Genomic DNA, 14241 nt, shown 5'->3' with positions numbered 1-14241 from the left:
CTCTAAGAAATATATTGAGATAGTTTTAATGAAATGCAATCAGTTCTCCTGGGATGTAGATATTGTTGTGAGTGTTTGTTGATGGTATGTCAAAACTCTCTGGAGTGCCTTCCTAGATGTGACACAGCCAGAGCCATCAGAGAAGATTTTTTTCTTCTAAAATGGTTCAGTTGGTATTTACTCTTTGGATTCATTAATTGTTTGTATCAGTTTTATTTTTTTAATTTTTGTTTATTTATTCATGAGAGAATGAGAGAATGAGAGAGAGAGAGAGGGAGAGAGAGGCAGAGACACAGGCAGAGAGAGAAGCAGTCTCCATGCAGGGAGCCCGACATGAGACTAGATCCCGTGTCTCCAGGATCATGGCCTGGGCTGCAGGTGGTGCTAAACCGCTGAGCTACCCAGGCTGCCCAATTGTATCAGTTTTAAAAAATACAGTCCAATAGAGAAGAATAAAGTTCTTTTGAAATATATTTAGGTGAATATTCTCTTATCTGGTGGACACCTTTTAACACACATCATCCTCAAAATAAATCTGCAAAGCCGCTATTAATATTGCTATAACAAATTGCACATGGGAAACTGAGCCTCATAGGAAATAAATAGCTGTGAGGTGGCAATTCATGAGGATATGTTGCCTCTCGGATTACCAAGTGCCTGTGCTGGTTGGTGCCAGAGCTGTCTCTCCAGAAGGACTGACCAATTGTAAGTCTTCCTATGTTGGATATAGATTAATGTTCAGAAGAGATGAGCAAGGACTAAGAACATCTATGGCCTTTAACTAGGCAAAAACTCAACTTCTAGTAGGAGGTTTCTCAGATGAGCATATTGTTATGCTCAGATCAGGCTAATCTAATTAAGTTTTTCCAATCCTTCCCCAAACTCAGTGTTGACTGTATTTACAAGTAGCAAAATCATACAAGAAACTTTGATGTCTTCAGTCATAAAGCCAATAATGCTGCAGAATAAAGAAACCATGATTTCACAATATCTAGCTCCTAGACTCTGAAGATACTCAAGTATAAGGATTCTTGATTTATTAATATTTGTGTCCTAACGACCTAACAAAATGACAAATGCATGATAGATTAGATAAATATTTGATGCTGGATTGCCTGAGGCAAGGAAGGAAAGAAAGGAGAGTTACCAATGTCTTTGGTAAAGAGGTTTGTTTCTCATCATATCCCAAATTGAACAGGGCAGTTATTGTCCCATTTTCTTTTAGGAAGTTTCAGAATTCCCTTGTGGACTCTAAGCATTTTCCTATGCACAACTCACCATAGGGATGTTAGCACTTCTTTATTTTTAGATCTCATATTCTTGTCTAGATTCCATATTACCAAAGCACTTCAGTTCTACAGCATGCATTTTAGCTACATAGCACTTCCTGTTTTAATGTTTACTAAGTTGGAATGTCTTTCTACTAGCCATGGTGGGTACTGCTTAGTAGTAACAGAAGATCAGCTCTTTCCACAATCTCACTTTAGGGAGAGAGAGGAGAATTCTTGGAGCTCTCTTTATTTCCCTCTCAGGAAAATGAAAGAGTAAGTATCAGCAGAGAACACCCTGAGAAAAATAGCAAGCAGCCAGCAGGTGTGGATATTTACTCTTTTCGGTTTTCTCAATGTGTAGACAAGGCATTTACTTTGTGGTCTCAATGTTTTGTTGTGATTCCCTGTGTTCACAAGTCTGGCCAACCTAGGGTATCATTGCCCACTGAATAACAGCATAACCACACTGCCACAGGTGGCTTGCAGACTCAGCAAAATGTGAAAGCCATGTACTGGATCCTGCCACAGAGGCTGGCGGCCTATGCAATGCTCTTAAGAAGATAATTATTCCATCATTTAATGCATCATATTTCTTGCTATTGTATAATATCTTCACATTAAGAGATGCTCATTCACAGCTTAGAGTGATTCCTGTCCTCTATAAATTGCCCATACCAAAACCCAGGAAATTTTAAGGCTTACCAGTTGGGTTATATAGCTTCTATCACATGCGCGCACGCACACACACACGTACACACACAGTCCACATCATCACATATGCATGGTCAAAAGGAACATACTGATATCTGAGAGATAAGAATCCAAGCTGCCATTGCTTCTTTTTTTAGTGACAAAAAATGCTTATGGTTTTATTGAACATTACTTACTGACAGTTGATAAAGTGCCTTACAATCAAATTTATTTTTATTACTTTTCATCTTCCTTTTGTGCTCAACCTAGTTTCTTGTACCTCTTCCAGCTCAATATTTGTTTGCTGACTACAAAGTTACTTGGAGGAGTGTAAAATACAGCAGTGTTTATGCTATAGTTGATTTTCCACAAGTAGATATTCTGCAACAAATAAAAAAGTTCCTAATGGTCTTTAACTGTGCTTTATATATCAAATATGGCCCACCACATTTTGACCTGGATTATGTATAAAATGATGAATTATATCTAAACACACTGCTGTGTCATAATTTGTAAAGTAAATTTGGAACCATTTTATGGTCACCTTTTATACAAGTTTTTTTTCATATTCATTAGGGCACGTTTGTTATGCCACATAGAAAATGTATTCAAATCTATTCCAAAGTTTAGACAACATCCAACTGTTTCATATGACTGACAGTTGAGTTTCTTTAGACAGTGGAAATCTCATAAAACTCTCTTCCATTCTTCCCGCCTTCCTTTCATCCCTTCCTTCCTAAATTATCCGATGCCAGGAACTAAATCGATCCATGAGGACGTAATAAATAAAGACGTATATAGATAGGGCTTGGCTTCCATTAACTCACTGTCTAACGACAGTGACAGACAAGTAAATATGTAATGGCAAAAAAAAAAAAAAAAAAAAAAAAAAAAAAAAAAAAAAAAAAACTTCCAATCAAGCTACTTCTCATGTGAGCAAAGCCAGACTAAAAAGAACAAGCCTGATAAGGCTAGGATGAAGTTCTTCAGACATATTTCACACTGCTCTGGTGGCCTGAACACAGTAGCACCTGAGTAGTGAGAGAGTAACTCCATAGACATCGTTGAGTGCAGACCCGGAAATTATAATCTAACTTCAACATCCATCATCACAGGACAAGTTCATTTTGTTGCTGTCATGTATGTCACTATGGGAATAACTGTTTTGCTAAGTAGCCAGCATCTGGTCAGAGATGAGAAGAAAAGAAATGCAGTCAAAGTAGTTTTTCACTTCCTGCCTTGGCTCTTCCTTGACCTAGAGAATTCCATGAAGTACCAGCATAATAGCACTCTGTGACCTGGGAGGGGAAGGAATTCTTAAAGCATCTTTAGGGAGTGTTCTCTATAATTAAGAGTCTACTTCTTGTTTTGCGTGTGTGTCTCTCTTACTTTTCCCCCTTTGCTTTCTGAAAACAATGAAAATAATAAAATACTAAAAAAAAGGGGGGGGGAATCTTTAAGGATTGTGGCAAAGAGTATGGAAAGAAAGTAAGAGGCCAGGCAAATGAGCATGCAGAGACTGCTGGCTGACCATTCATTGAATCATTGTCAATCCTTCCTGCACATGAATGCTCCGTCTTTCCTGCCATTTGACATAAAATGGGACATACAACTACATTAGAACTTGACACTAAGCTAAACCCAAATGGTTTTTCAAGCCATCACAATGAGTTCAGTAGTGAAGTCCCTTTGATCAGGTCCCATACAACATTTGCACAGGAATGGTGCCTAAGCCACTTACACAAATAAAATAACTGAAACAATAATATGAAGGTTTATGTTGTTAGTTAATTCAAATAAAACCAATTTATATAGTGTGACTAAGTTTTAATAAGAGATCTGACATTTATGAAACACTCACCTGATGACATAAAGTACCTAGTATGCATTACCTTATTGAAGCCCTAAATAGCTCTGTAAAATAGACATTTCATTCCTGTTTTATGGATGTGAAGCCCAGGACCTCAGACAGTTTAGGTTCCAAATAATATAGCTAGCAGATGATAGACCTAGGATGTAAAGTCTATTGGTCAGCTCCAGGATCCATTTTTATGTTATTATACAAAGCTACCTCCCTGAAATAGTATTTAAGACATGGATTCTTCCTCAAGGAATTTGTGATTTTGTCACAGAAATAGAGCCTATAAGTGAATATAAATCAGCATGTATTTGCTGAATACCTTTGTGGACAACATACTATGAGATTTATAAAAATAATTACAGTATAGCCCTTGCTCTTAAAGAAAACTTCTTTGAGAAAACAAAACACACACACAAAAAGAACTTTCTTTCTTCTTTCTTTCTTTCTTTCTTTCTTTCTTTCTTTCTCTCTCTCTTTCTTTCTTTCTTTCTTTCTTTCTTTCTTTCTTTCTTCTTTCTTTCTTCCTTCCTTCCTTCCTTTCTTTCTTTCTTTTCTTTCTTTCTTTCTTTCTTTCTTTCTTTCTTTCTTTCTTTCTTTCTTCTTTCTTTCTTTCTTTCTTTCTTTCTTTCTTTCTTTCTTCTTTTTTCTTTATTGATAGAACAGGAGAGAAAGCAAGCAGTGGGGGAAGCACAGGGAGAGGGAGAGAGAGGGAATCTTAAGCCGGCTCCATGCTTCACATGGAGCTGGACATAGGGCTCAATCTCAAGACTCTGAGATCATGACCTGAGCTGAAGTCAAGAGTCAGACACTTAACTGACTGAGCCACTCAGATGCCACAAGAAGGCTTCTTGAAATCAAACCACCACCTCCGTATCACCTCACTTCTGTTAGGAGGTTTATTATCAAAAAGACAAGAGGTAACAAATACTGGCGAGGACGTGGAATAATTGGAACTCTTGTATGCTGTTGGCAGGAATGAAAATTGGTGCAGTCACTATGGGAAACACTATGGAGATTACTTAAGAAAGTAAAAATAGAACTACCATATGACCTAGAAATCCCATTTCTGGGGACATATCTGAAGGAAATAAAACTTCTATCCTGAAGAGACATGTGTACTCTCATGTTCATTGCAGCATCATTCAGTGACTCTGACATGCGAACAGCTTAAGTGTTCATCAACAGAAAGATAGATAATTAAAACATGGTATGTTATACAATGGAATATTATCCAACCATAAAAAAAGAAGGAATACCTGAGATTTGTATCTTTGAGGGCATTCTGCTAAGTGAAATAAGTCAGACACAGAAAGATGGTAAGAGCTCACTTATATGTGGAATATATTAAAGTTGAACTCATAGAAACCTAGAGAACACTGGTGGTCGCCAGGGGGTTGGGCAAGTGGGAGAAATAGAGAGATAGCAATCAGAAAATGCAAACTTTCAAGTATGAGATGAATAAATTCTGGGGATCTAATGTGCAGTACATGGAAACTCATAACAATACTAGAGTATTACTTGAAATTTGCTAAGAGAGTAGATCTCAATTGTTCTCACCACACTCATGAAAATGGTAAGTCTGTGAAGTAATGGATGTGTTAATGAGCCTTATTGTGGTGATCATTCTGCAATAAATATGTATATCAAATCATCACATTGTACACCTTAAATTTACATATTGAATGCCAGTTATAGGGACACCTGAATGGCTCAGTGGTTGAGTGTCTGCCTTCGGCTCAGATCCTGATCCTGGGATCTGGGATCAAGTCCCACATTGGGCTCCTTGCAGGAAGCCTGCTTCTCCCTCTGCCCATGTCTCTGCCTCTCTCTCTTTCCCTGTGTCTCTCATGAATAAATAAATAAAATCTTTAAAAGAAAGAATGCCAATTATATCACAGTAAAGTTGGGAAAAATAAAATATAAAAGGAAAAAAAAAAGCTTGGAAAAAAATGAGAACTTAGACACTATCTAACCCTTCATTTTAATGGGGGCTCCAATACCTGAACAGGCAATTGCAATACCCAAACTCATCCAGTCCTTTATTGGCAAAGTAGGCTCAGAAGCTGGTAATAGAGGTGGTGGTGAAAGGGATTGTCTACCAGTGCACGAAGCCTGGATCTCAAGACTCCATACTTGGGATTTAATGTTCTGTGACTGATGTCTTAAAATCTTTAACAATTTTATCTTTGACTCATGCTTTATAAAGTGAAGTCCTAGGGGACAAGGAGGCATGCACTAGGGCTTGGAGCCTCTACTCATCCTGGTGACTCCACCTCTCCAGGACCAGATACCCACGATCTGCCCCAGGGGTTCCTGAGAACCTGGATAGCCTCCTCCTTTCTGGTCCTTCTCTTCACTCCTGGAAGGGAGCTGAGTGGGATCCCAAGAAGAGTTGAGGAAAGGTGTGCACTCCATACCATGTTTTAGGCCAGGGTGTGTGGATGGCCTTCTCCATCCCAAACTGGCAGAGCCATGTTGTATCCAAATGGGTGACTAAGCACGGATTAGCTTCTTGCCCACTTCTGCACCTTGCCGCCATGCTCATCGCAAAGCAGAAATTGCATCTCTTGAGGTTCGCAGGCTCACCGTAGTTTGGGGCAACAGACTTCTGCGAAGAGAAGATTCAGTGTGTTAGCTGGCAGGAGGTGGTGAACTTTGCTTTTCTCCTGGGTCATGAGGAGGACCCTCAGGCACCTGTAAGGTTTTGCTGGGTGAATATCCTTGAACCTAAGCGACTATGAGGTTAAACAGCAAATTACAAATATAACATATTTGAGCAAGGGGCTCCATGTTTTATTTTGCACTGGGCCTGGCAAATTAAGTGGCCAGTAACTTTGGTTACTATTCACCACTTGCTTAGTGTGTACTAAGTACTGGTGCTAAATACTCTACAGGAAATCACAGCATCCACCCATTATACTGACTTATTACTGAGACATTGTTAGCAGCCAAATTTTATGAATAAAGAAACCTAGGGGGATCCCTGGGTGGTGCAGTGGTTTGGCGCCTGCCTTTGGCCCAGGGCGCGATCCTGGAGACCCGGGATCGAATCCCACGTCGGGCTCCTGGTGATTGGAGCCGGCTTCTCCCTCTGCCTGTGTCTCTGCTTCTCTCTCTCTCTATCATGAATAAATAAATAAAATCTTTAAAAATAAATAAAGAAAGAAACCCAGGTTCCAAGAGGCTAAGGCAACATGCCTGTGATCACACAGCTAGTGACTAAAGCCTCAGCTTTGGTCTGTGGGATCCCATAGTCCATATTTTTAACAACCAGGCATTGCTGCTTCCATCCTGGATGGTGTCGGGTGCGCACAGAGCCTCCTTAGCCCCACCATGCCAGGCTCCGTGATGTTGCCATGCCAGGCAGAACTAAAGCAGGCTCTGTAGCGAGCAAACACATGGAGCAGACGAAATGTTCCTGGAGCAGATAAAATGCTCCTGATGACTATGGCGGGGGAAAGCAGAGTTCTCATCCATAGGATCCTCTCTTTGCAGAGTTTCTGCATTTTTCTCATGCAAGATTTATATATATATAGTTTTAAGATTTATGTCTTCTATGCATCCAACAAGGCAGCAACCTTGTGTTAGCTGACTCTCTCCCTCCCACCCTCCTTTTTTTTTTTTCTGTTAAAAGACTTATATTTTAGGGTCACTAATCCTAATATGGAATCTGAACTCCTGAGCTCATAAGACATAATTTTGAACGATGACATAGCGAACAATGGCAGCAGTTGTGCCTTTAACCAAAATCCTATAAACCACATATCAATAAATGTGTAAGCATTCTTCTTTGATTGAAGGGTAAATGGGTTTTCCATATCCTTGCTAGAAGCAAGTGTGATCCCATTCTCAGAAGGCATCTGCAAAGAGATTCTCCAACCATGTCCGAACACAGTGGAAGTGAAAGGCAGCTCTCGACAACACAAATGTGATTAGGCATCCTTTGCCCTTCAATATATCATTGTGTCTACTTCCCCAGCCAAACCTAAGTCAGCCTGCCTCCACGCCACGCTGTTTCTGTTCCCCCAAACATGACCAGGATCCTCACAAACATCTGGCTCCTCATCTCTGTTATTGAGATTTCATTTGTTGGGAGAAAATGACTCCAATACATGAGCTCTCCCTCCCTACTTCTCTCCCCTCCACCAAATGCTCATTTATGGAGGAGCAGGTTTCATTCTCTAAATGATTACGCTTGGCAGGTGGAGATTGCAGCGCCAGTTACGTTAATGATTTCTGAGGTGACGCTGAGGCCTCAGAGGCTGCTTGCAGAACAGCTAGCAGGAAACTAATGAGTATCCCAGCACGACCCTGGGCCATTAAAAGGAGGTTTTTTTTTTTTTTTTTTTTTTTTTTTTTTTTTAGGAGAGAGGGAGGGAAATAAATTAGAGACCTCAGCCTCTGGTAAGAATATCAGTGAAGGCCCTTAATGGAGTCGAGAAAAGAAAATTAATCACCCATAATGACTGGGGTGTGTGCGAATATTTGATTTAATTCCTTTTATAAATATTTTTCCACAGAATGATGCATGGCATCTGAGAGGGTTGAGAAGCAAATTCTGAACTTGATTTAATCATGAGATGAGCTGAGTGGGTGGAAGTGACAACAATTACAGGAATATGTACTTGGGAAAGGCATTCTTTTTCTAATGCTCTTGTGCTAATCTTGGCTGGAAGTGCACAGAATTCTGTGGTGAAGAATGTGCCTCAGAATTCACGATCTTAAGTACTGGAGATAGTCAATTAACAATTGGCAAATTAAAATATACTTACATAAGCACTAACCTAATATTGGATTTTTAGTAAAGAAGAACAGTTGAAACATATAATTTCCTAGTCACTGGGCTCTGATACGTAATGTTCTTCATTCAAGTAAAATAGTAACAGGATAATCTTTTAAATGTTGAATAATTAACCTGATAGAAAAAAAAAAGTGTTTTCTGAAGAAAGTGTTTTCTTGCACTGAAGTGTAACAAGAGAAAGGCATCTTAGTTAAAAAAAAAAAATTCATATGAGTCATAGGAAATCTATAAGGCCCCTAACCCGAGTGTGAAACAAACAAACAAACAAAAAGACATGGGGCTGGTTACTACATGTCAGGCCGTAAAGAATTAATTCTTTAGTTAAACATCTTCCTGAACTTTGATCAAATCAGTTGATGTTCTTATATTTCAATGGAGTTTTATTTAATCCAATTCTCTATTTTCCAGTCCACGATTAATGCTCAAAAATCTATGAGTTTCAATTTCCTACAGTCTTGGTAACAGATGAAGAAATATACAGGGAAGTTACTCTGAGCATAACTCAACCAAGCAAAGATTCTGGTGTCCAAGCAAAGATTCTCTCCAGTTGTCCAGACCATTCCAGCAAAGGGCCAGAAGCTGTTTGAGGAGAGGAAAATATCCTGACCCTCCATCCTATTGACACTTCAGAGGCTTATGGTTTTAGAAAGCCACTTAACTTCTCTATGCTTTATTTTTATTATCTTTTTCTTCTTCTTTTTTTTTTTTTACAAAAAGGTGATGATGAATTATATTGGCTTGAGATATAGTAATGCATAGGGGAATTTATAAACTAGTTTTCAGTGGAACTCTTTCACTGAAGAAATGCACCAAAATAAAGTATGCCAAGCCAACGAAATGTAATAGTTTGATGATTTAAAATTAAAAAAAAATGGGATACGTAGGATTGGAACTGCTCCTTTCAAGGAGCAGAGTGGGGAATTCTCATTCCTTGGAGGCACTTAGTCAGATGTAGACTCACTATCACTAACATGTATAGTATCTTTTCTCCTAATCAGCTGCTGAATGGTACCAAACTACATCAGAGTGCAGCACTGTTCCCATCCAAAATGCTATTCCAGAAGCTGAGGGCCAGAGAGTGGTACCAGCCTCTCTACATATGCCATTTGGCAAAGATTGGTGAACAGGAGAGGTATATAATCCAGGCATAACAAGCCCACCAAAAGTTGCCCAAGCATATCATCACTCTGCTTCCTGAGACAATGGACACTACCTCAGGTAGACTTAACATCAGGGCAGCACTCTTCCACCAGAATGACTTCTCCCAAGGGTAAGAAGCTAAAATATAATTCACGTAAGAGCCAATCCATTTTGATGCCATGTCAGATGATGCTGAGGTACGTAAGGATCCGTTGTCCTGAACTTGACATACCTGTCTCAAATTACATTGCATAATATCTCACTAAATATGTATACTTGTTATATCCTAAGATATTATTCGCAAGTAATCTCAGCATAAGAATTTTCTAGGATGCTTACTAAAGCATGCTAGCACAGTTTCCTGAACCCCTTGGCAGAGATTCAGATACAGTCAGAATCAGCTTTAAATATACATTTTTAACAAGCAATTCAGAGGATTCCTTTGACTAGTCAAGTTGTGGTAATTTCTGCTAGGTATTGGAAAACAGATAAATATGATTTGATTCAACCCTTGGAAGACTCCACCAAATTTAGAGAGACATATAAATATCTGTTTAATAAATAATTTCTGGAGCTAGGATAAAGGTTCAGGATACAGAGAGCACAGTGGAGATGCTACCCAGTTTCATCAGAGAAGAGGGGACAGAGGCAGAATTTACACAGAAAACATGAACAGTTTGTGGGACTCCTAGGTGGCTCACTGGTTGAGCATCTGCCTTTGGCTCAGCGCGTGATCCCAGTTCAGGGATCAAGTCCCACATCTCCCTCTGCCTATGTCTCTGCCTCTCTCTATGTGTCTCTCATGAGTAAATAAATAAAATCTTAAAAAAAAAAAGAAAACATGAACAGTTATTTGTAACAATAATAATTTTAATTTAATATTAATAACAATTTTAAACTTTTTTTTGGATTGTTTTTGATTTCTCTTTTTATAGTGATGATTTGATTCCTCCTACTTTTGAACATTTTTTGCTTTATTTTATATCTTGTTTAATCAAGTACATATCATTAAGAAATCATCAATTATGCAATTTTTCATGTACTCTTTATGGTAAACATTTCAATGTTACATATGGTTATGATTTTACAAACTCACTTAAAAAAATGGACATTTGTCCAAATCCATGACCGCTTAGCAGGATAATGCTTTGAGGGCAAGAGAGACGTGCCCTTATCACTATATCCTCAACATTGAATATCTTAATGCCTTATTATTTTTTTTAAAGATTTTATTTATTCATGAGAGACACAGAGAGAAACAGAGGCAGAGATACAGGCAGAGGGAGAAGCAGGCTTCATGCAGGGAGCCCAACGTGGAACTCGATCCAGGACTCCAGGATCAGGCCCTGGGCTGAAGACAGGAACTAAACTGCTGAGCCACCCACGGATCCCCTTAATGCCTTATTTTTTAACCAAATCTCGAAAGTGGTATTTTCTATTTTATTTTAATTTATAGGTCTTTAAGCATCAGAGTGGATAAATTGCATATGTTTATTTGACCATCTGTATTTTTTTACTTTATATAGTTTATATTCATGACTTAAATTTTTGAAATAGGGAAATCAGCTAGATTTCGTTAGTGTATTTGGGAACTCATAGAATTCTCTAAAACTCCTCCTGGGGAACATGACCTTGCACCCTCAAATGTATATTTGTGTGTACAGAAGGAGATGTTGCATCCTAGTTACAGTTTACGAAAATATTAAGACAGCCTAATAACATGCAAACACTTTTCCCCATTGTTCCTTAGGTATCCATGTGTTGGAAGATTGTATACAGTCCACAGTAATGTACAATTAGCTGTACACATTGGTCTGTGAACCTTCCCTTTGATTTTTCTTACTGGGAGCTAATGCTTTGACTGCCGATAACACGACCTTGCAATACTTACACAGTCTTGTCACAGGTGAATGCAGACATCTATAAGATTAGGTTCAGGAAATGGAGTCTTAGATGAGTAAAGGAGAGAGCGAGCTTAAAGTCTGAGAGGGAACAAAAAAAAGCAAAAGCTGTTATGGCTTAGAATGTATAAGGAGAGCTTACATTCTGCTCCTGTGAGTTTACCACCTCTTTCTGCAGTGATAAATTATGTGCCGGGTCAACTGCAGTGGTTGTGATCCATATAAGACAGGACAAGCATTCAGCTTTTGAACCAGAAAAATTTTGTGACTAACTGGTCTGGTCTGTAGTTTATAAGAAACAGTGCATGTAAAAAGTTCCAAAATAAAGAACAAATTATGATGTGATGATGCTCGGTATTTATAATTACCCTTTTATTCCTTACATTTTCAGCATATGGAAACCTCTGTCTTTAAGAAGTTGCTATTAGCTGATGATCTGGAAAAATAATGGAATTATTGAAAGAGAGGAAATGGAGTGTTTACCTTGTTCTAGTCTTATTTTAAAATATGAGATAGGGGCACCTGGGTGGCTCAGTGGGTTAAGAGGCTGACTCTTGATTGTGGCCCAGATCATGATACTAGCCCCACATTGGGCTCCCTGCTCAGTGAGAAGTCGGCGGGGAATTCTCTCTCTCCCTCTGCCCATTCCTTACTCGTGCATACTCTTACTCTCTAAATAAATAAATAAAATCTTAAAACAAGAGAATAAAATAAAATAAAATATGAATCTAAAAGGTAGCATTATTGTCCAGGCTGACACAGAAAGGGAGATACAGACCCAATACTGGCACAAAGATTTCTGATTGCCAACACAGTGTCGTTTCTACCCCACCTCAGTTTACACTGTCCTGACAAGCTTATACTAAAATATCAAATATTATTAAGCAACGGTTATAAGGTAAAAACATTAAATAAGGCCTCATCCTATTTTGATTGTGGTGGGCTCTTCAAAAATGTGTAACCTCTACGACCCAACATTATAAGGTGGTGGGGAATGGCATGCTTTTCTGATATCTAACTAAGTCACAAAATAGCCAGTGAGTGGAAGAAATTGAACTTTTCACTGAAATGCTTTGGTGGTCCAAAATGCAGGACAAGGGGATCTCTGGGTGGCGCAGCGGTTTAGCGCCTGCCTTTGGCCCAGGGCGCGATCCTGGAGACCCGGGATCGAATCCCACATCGGGGTCCTGGTGCATGGAGCCTGCTTCTCCCTCTGCCTATGTCTCTACCCCTCTCTCTCTCTCTCTGTGTGACTATCATAAATAAATAAAAATAAAAAAAAACACTTAAAAAAAAAAACAAAATGCAGGACAAAACAAACTTCTGTAGGTTACTTTTCCACAGAATGCTAATGTAATACACACTGGAAACCATTAGTTTCTAGAAGTGTCAACCTATTCTCCCTTTCACAGAAACTATAAGCCGGCTTCCATAATTCAGATACCCCATAAGTAAGCAACTACTTTCCCTCAAGGAGATTTAGTTACCTTTCTGTTTTTGTCATCTAGAGGAAACCCCAGTTAGCATTGCCTACCTGGAAGGACCATTTTACACCTCCACTTCCAAGTCTACGTGCGGAAAGGCCATGACTTATTTCCTTTTAACGAAAGTGACCAAACTGAACACAGAGAATTCCCCAAACTCCAGGAGACTTTACGGGAAAGAACTGCCCACTCGTAACTCAGCCTGGCTTAGGAGGCTGACCTCACCTTCCATCACCACGGGCTTCCAGTCATCTATGCAATGAAGTGTGACAACAGCTTTAATAGCATGTGAAAACATATTTTATTATGGGGTCATTAATTTGTCCTGCTGGCTATGTGATATTCTCCATATGCTACATGAGAAAGTGCCCTTCTGCTCTGAGGTCTTTCCTGATGAGCGTGCCTGCTCTACCGGGTGGAGCTCCAAAGGGCACCCTTTTCCCTGCTCTGTCCTTGGCAGCGACCGGCGTCATTCCATCATTTCATTTATGCATGGAAGAGTGGAATGTCATGGAATTACGTCCTGCAGTTGTGCATTTTCTTTTACTACCCAGATATCTGCCAAGCTGTGGCTTTTGAGGGCCTAGTCAATGAATTTAAAAGCATTATTATCAGGAGATTCATTTTTAGCATACAGAAATAAAAAAGAAAAAAGGCTCCATTAATTTTAGAAAAGGGTCTGTGAGAATATGTATGGGCTAAAAAGGCACATGACTACACAGATTGCTATTTATTACCCATATCAGACAAATAAAATTTGCACACTAATGTAGTAACCTGAAAGAAAAATAAATAACCCTCAAGCCTCAGTTTGTAAAAATACATACTGTGTATGTTAATGTATAATGATGTCATTTCAGTATATTTTGAGATCCAAAAAACTTGTAATCACAGTTTTTGTGGATAATCATATACCTCATTTATTCAACCAAACATTAATAAATAACACATTAAGTTCTAGGGATTATGCTCAATAGAGAGCCTGGTGGGCAGACGGGAGATACCTATGGTCTTTTCTTTTTTTTTTTTTTAAAGATTTTATTTATCCATTCATGATAGACATTGAGAGAGAGAGGCAGAGACACAGGCAGGG

The 14241-nt window shown here is 39.0% G+C and overlaps 1 long non-coding RNA gene across 1 annotated transcript; it reads right to left on the bottom strand.

Annotated features, from left to right (window-relative positions):
* Positions 1-5814: 5814 nt before the first annotated feature.
* Positions 5815-13260, bottom strand: LOC140599234 (uncharacterized). The gene is made up of 3 exons (XR_012001917.1): positions 13199-13260; positions 11655-11745; positions 5815-6430 (listed from the first exon to the last, which is right to left on the bottom strand). It is a non-coding gene; the product is annotated as an uncharacterized lncRNA (long non-coding RNA).
* Between the last annotated feature and the right edge of the window lie 981 nt (positions 13261-14241).

The sequence above is a fragment of the Vulpes vulpes genome, chromosome 6 (genome assembly GCF_048418805.1).
Source record: "Vulpes vulpes isolate BD-2025 chromosome 6, VulVul3, whole genome shotgun sequence".
NCBI classification, from domain to species: domain Eukaryota; kingdom Metazoa; phylum Chordata; class Mammalia; order Carnivora; family Canidae; genus Vulpes; species Vulpes vulpes.
Note: the sequence above shows the minus strand (reverse complement) of the source record. Positions and strands in the feature narration are given on the sequence as shown.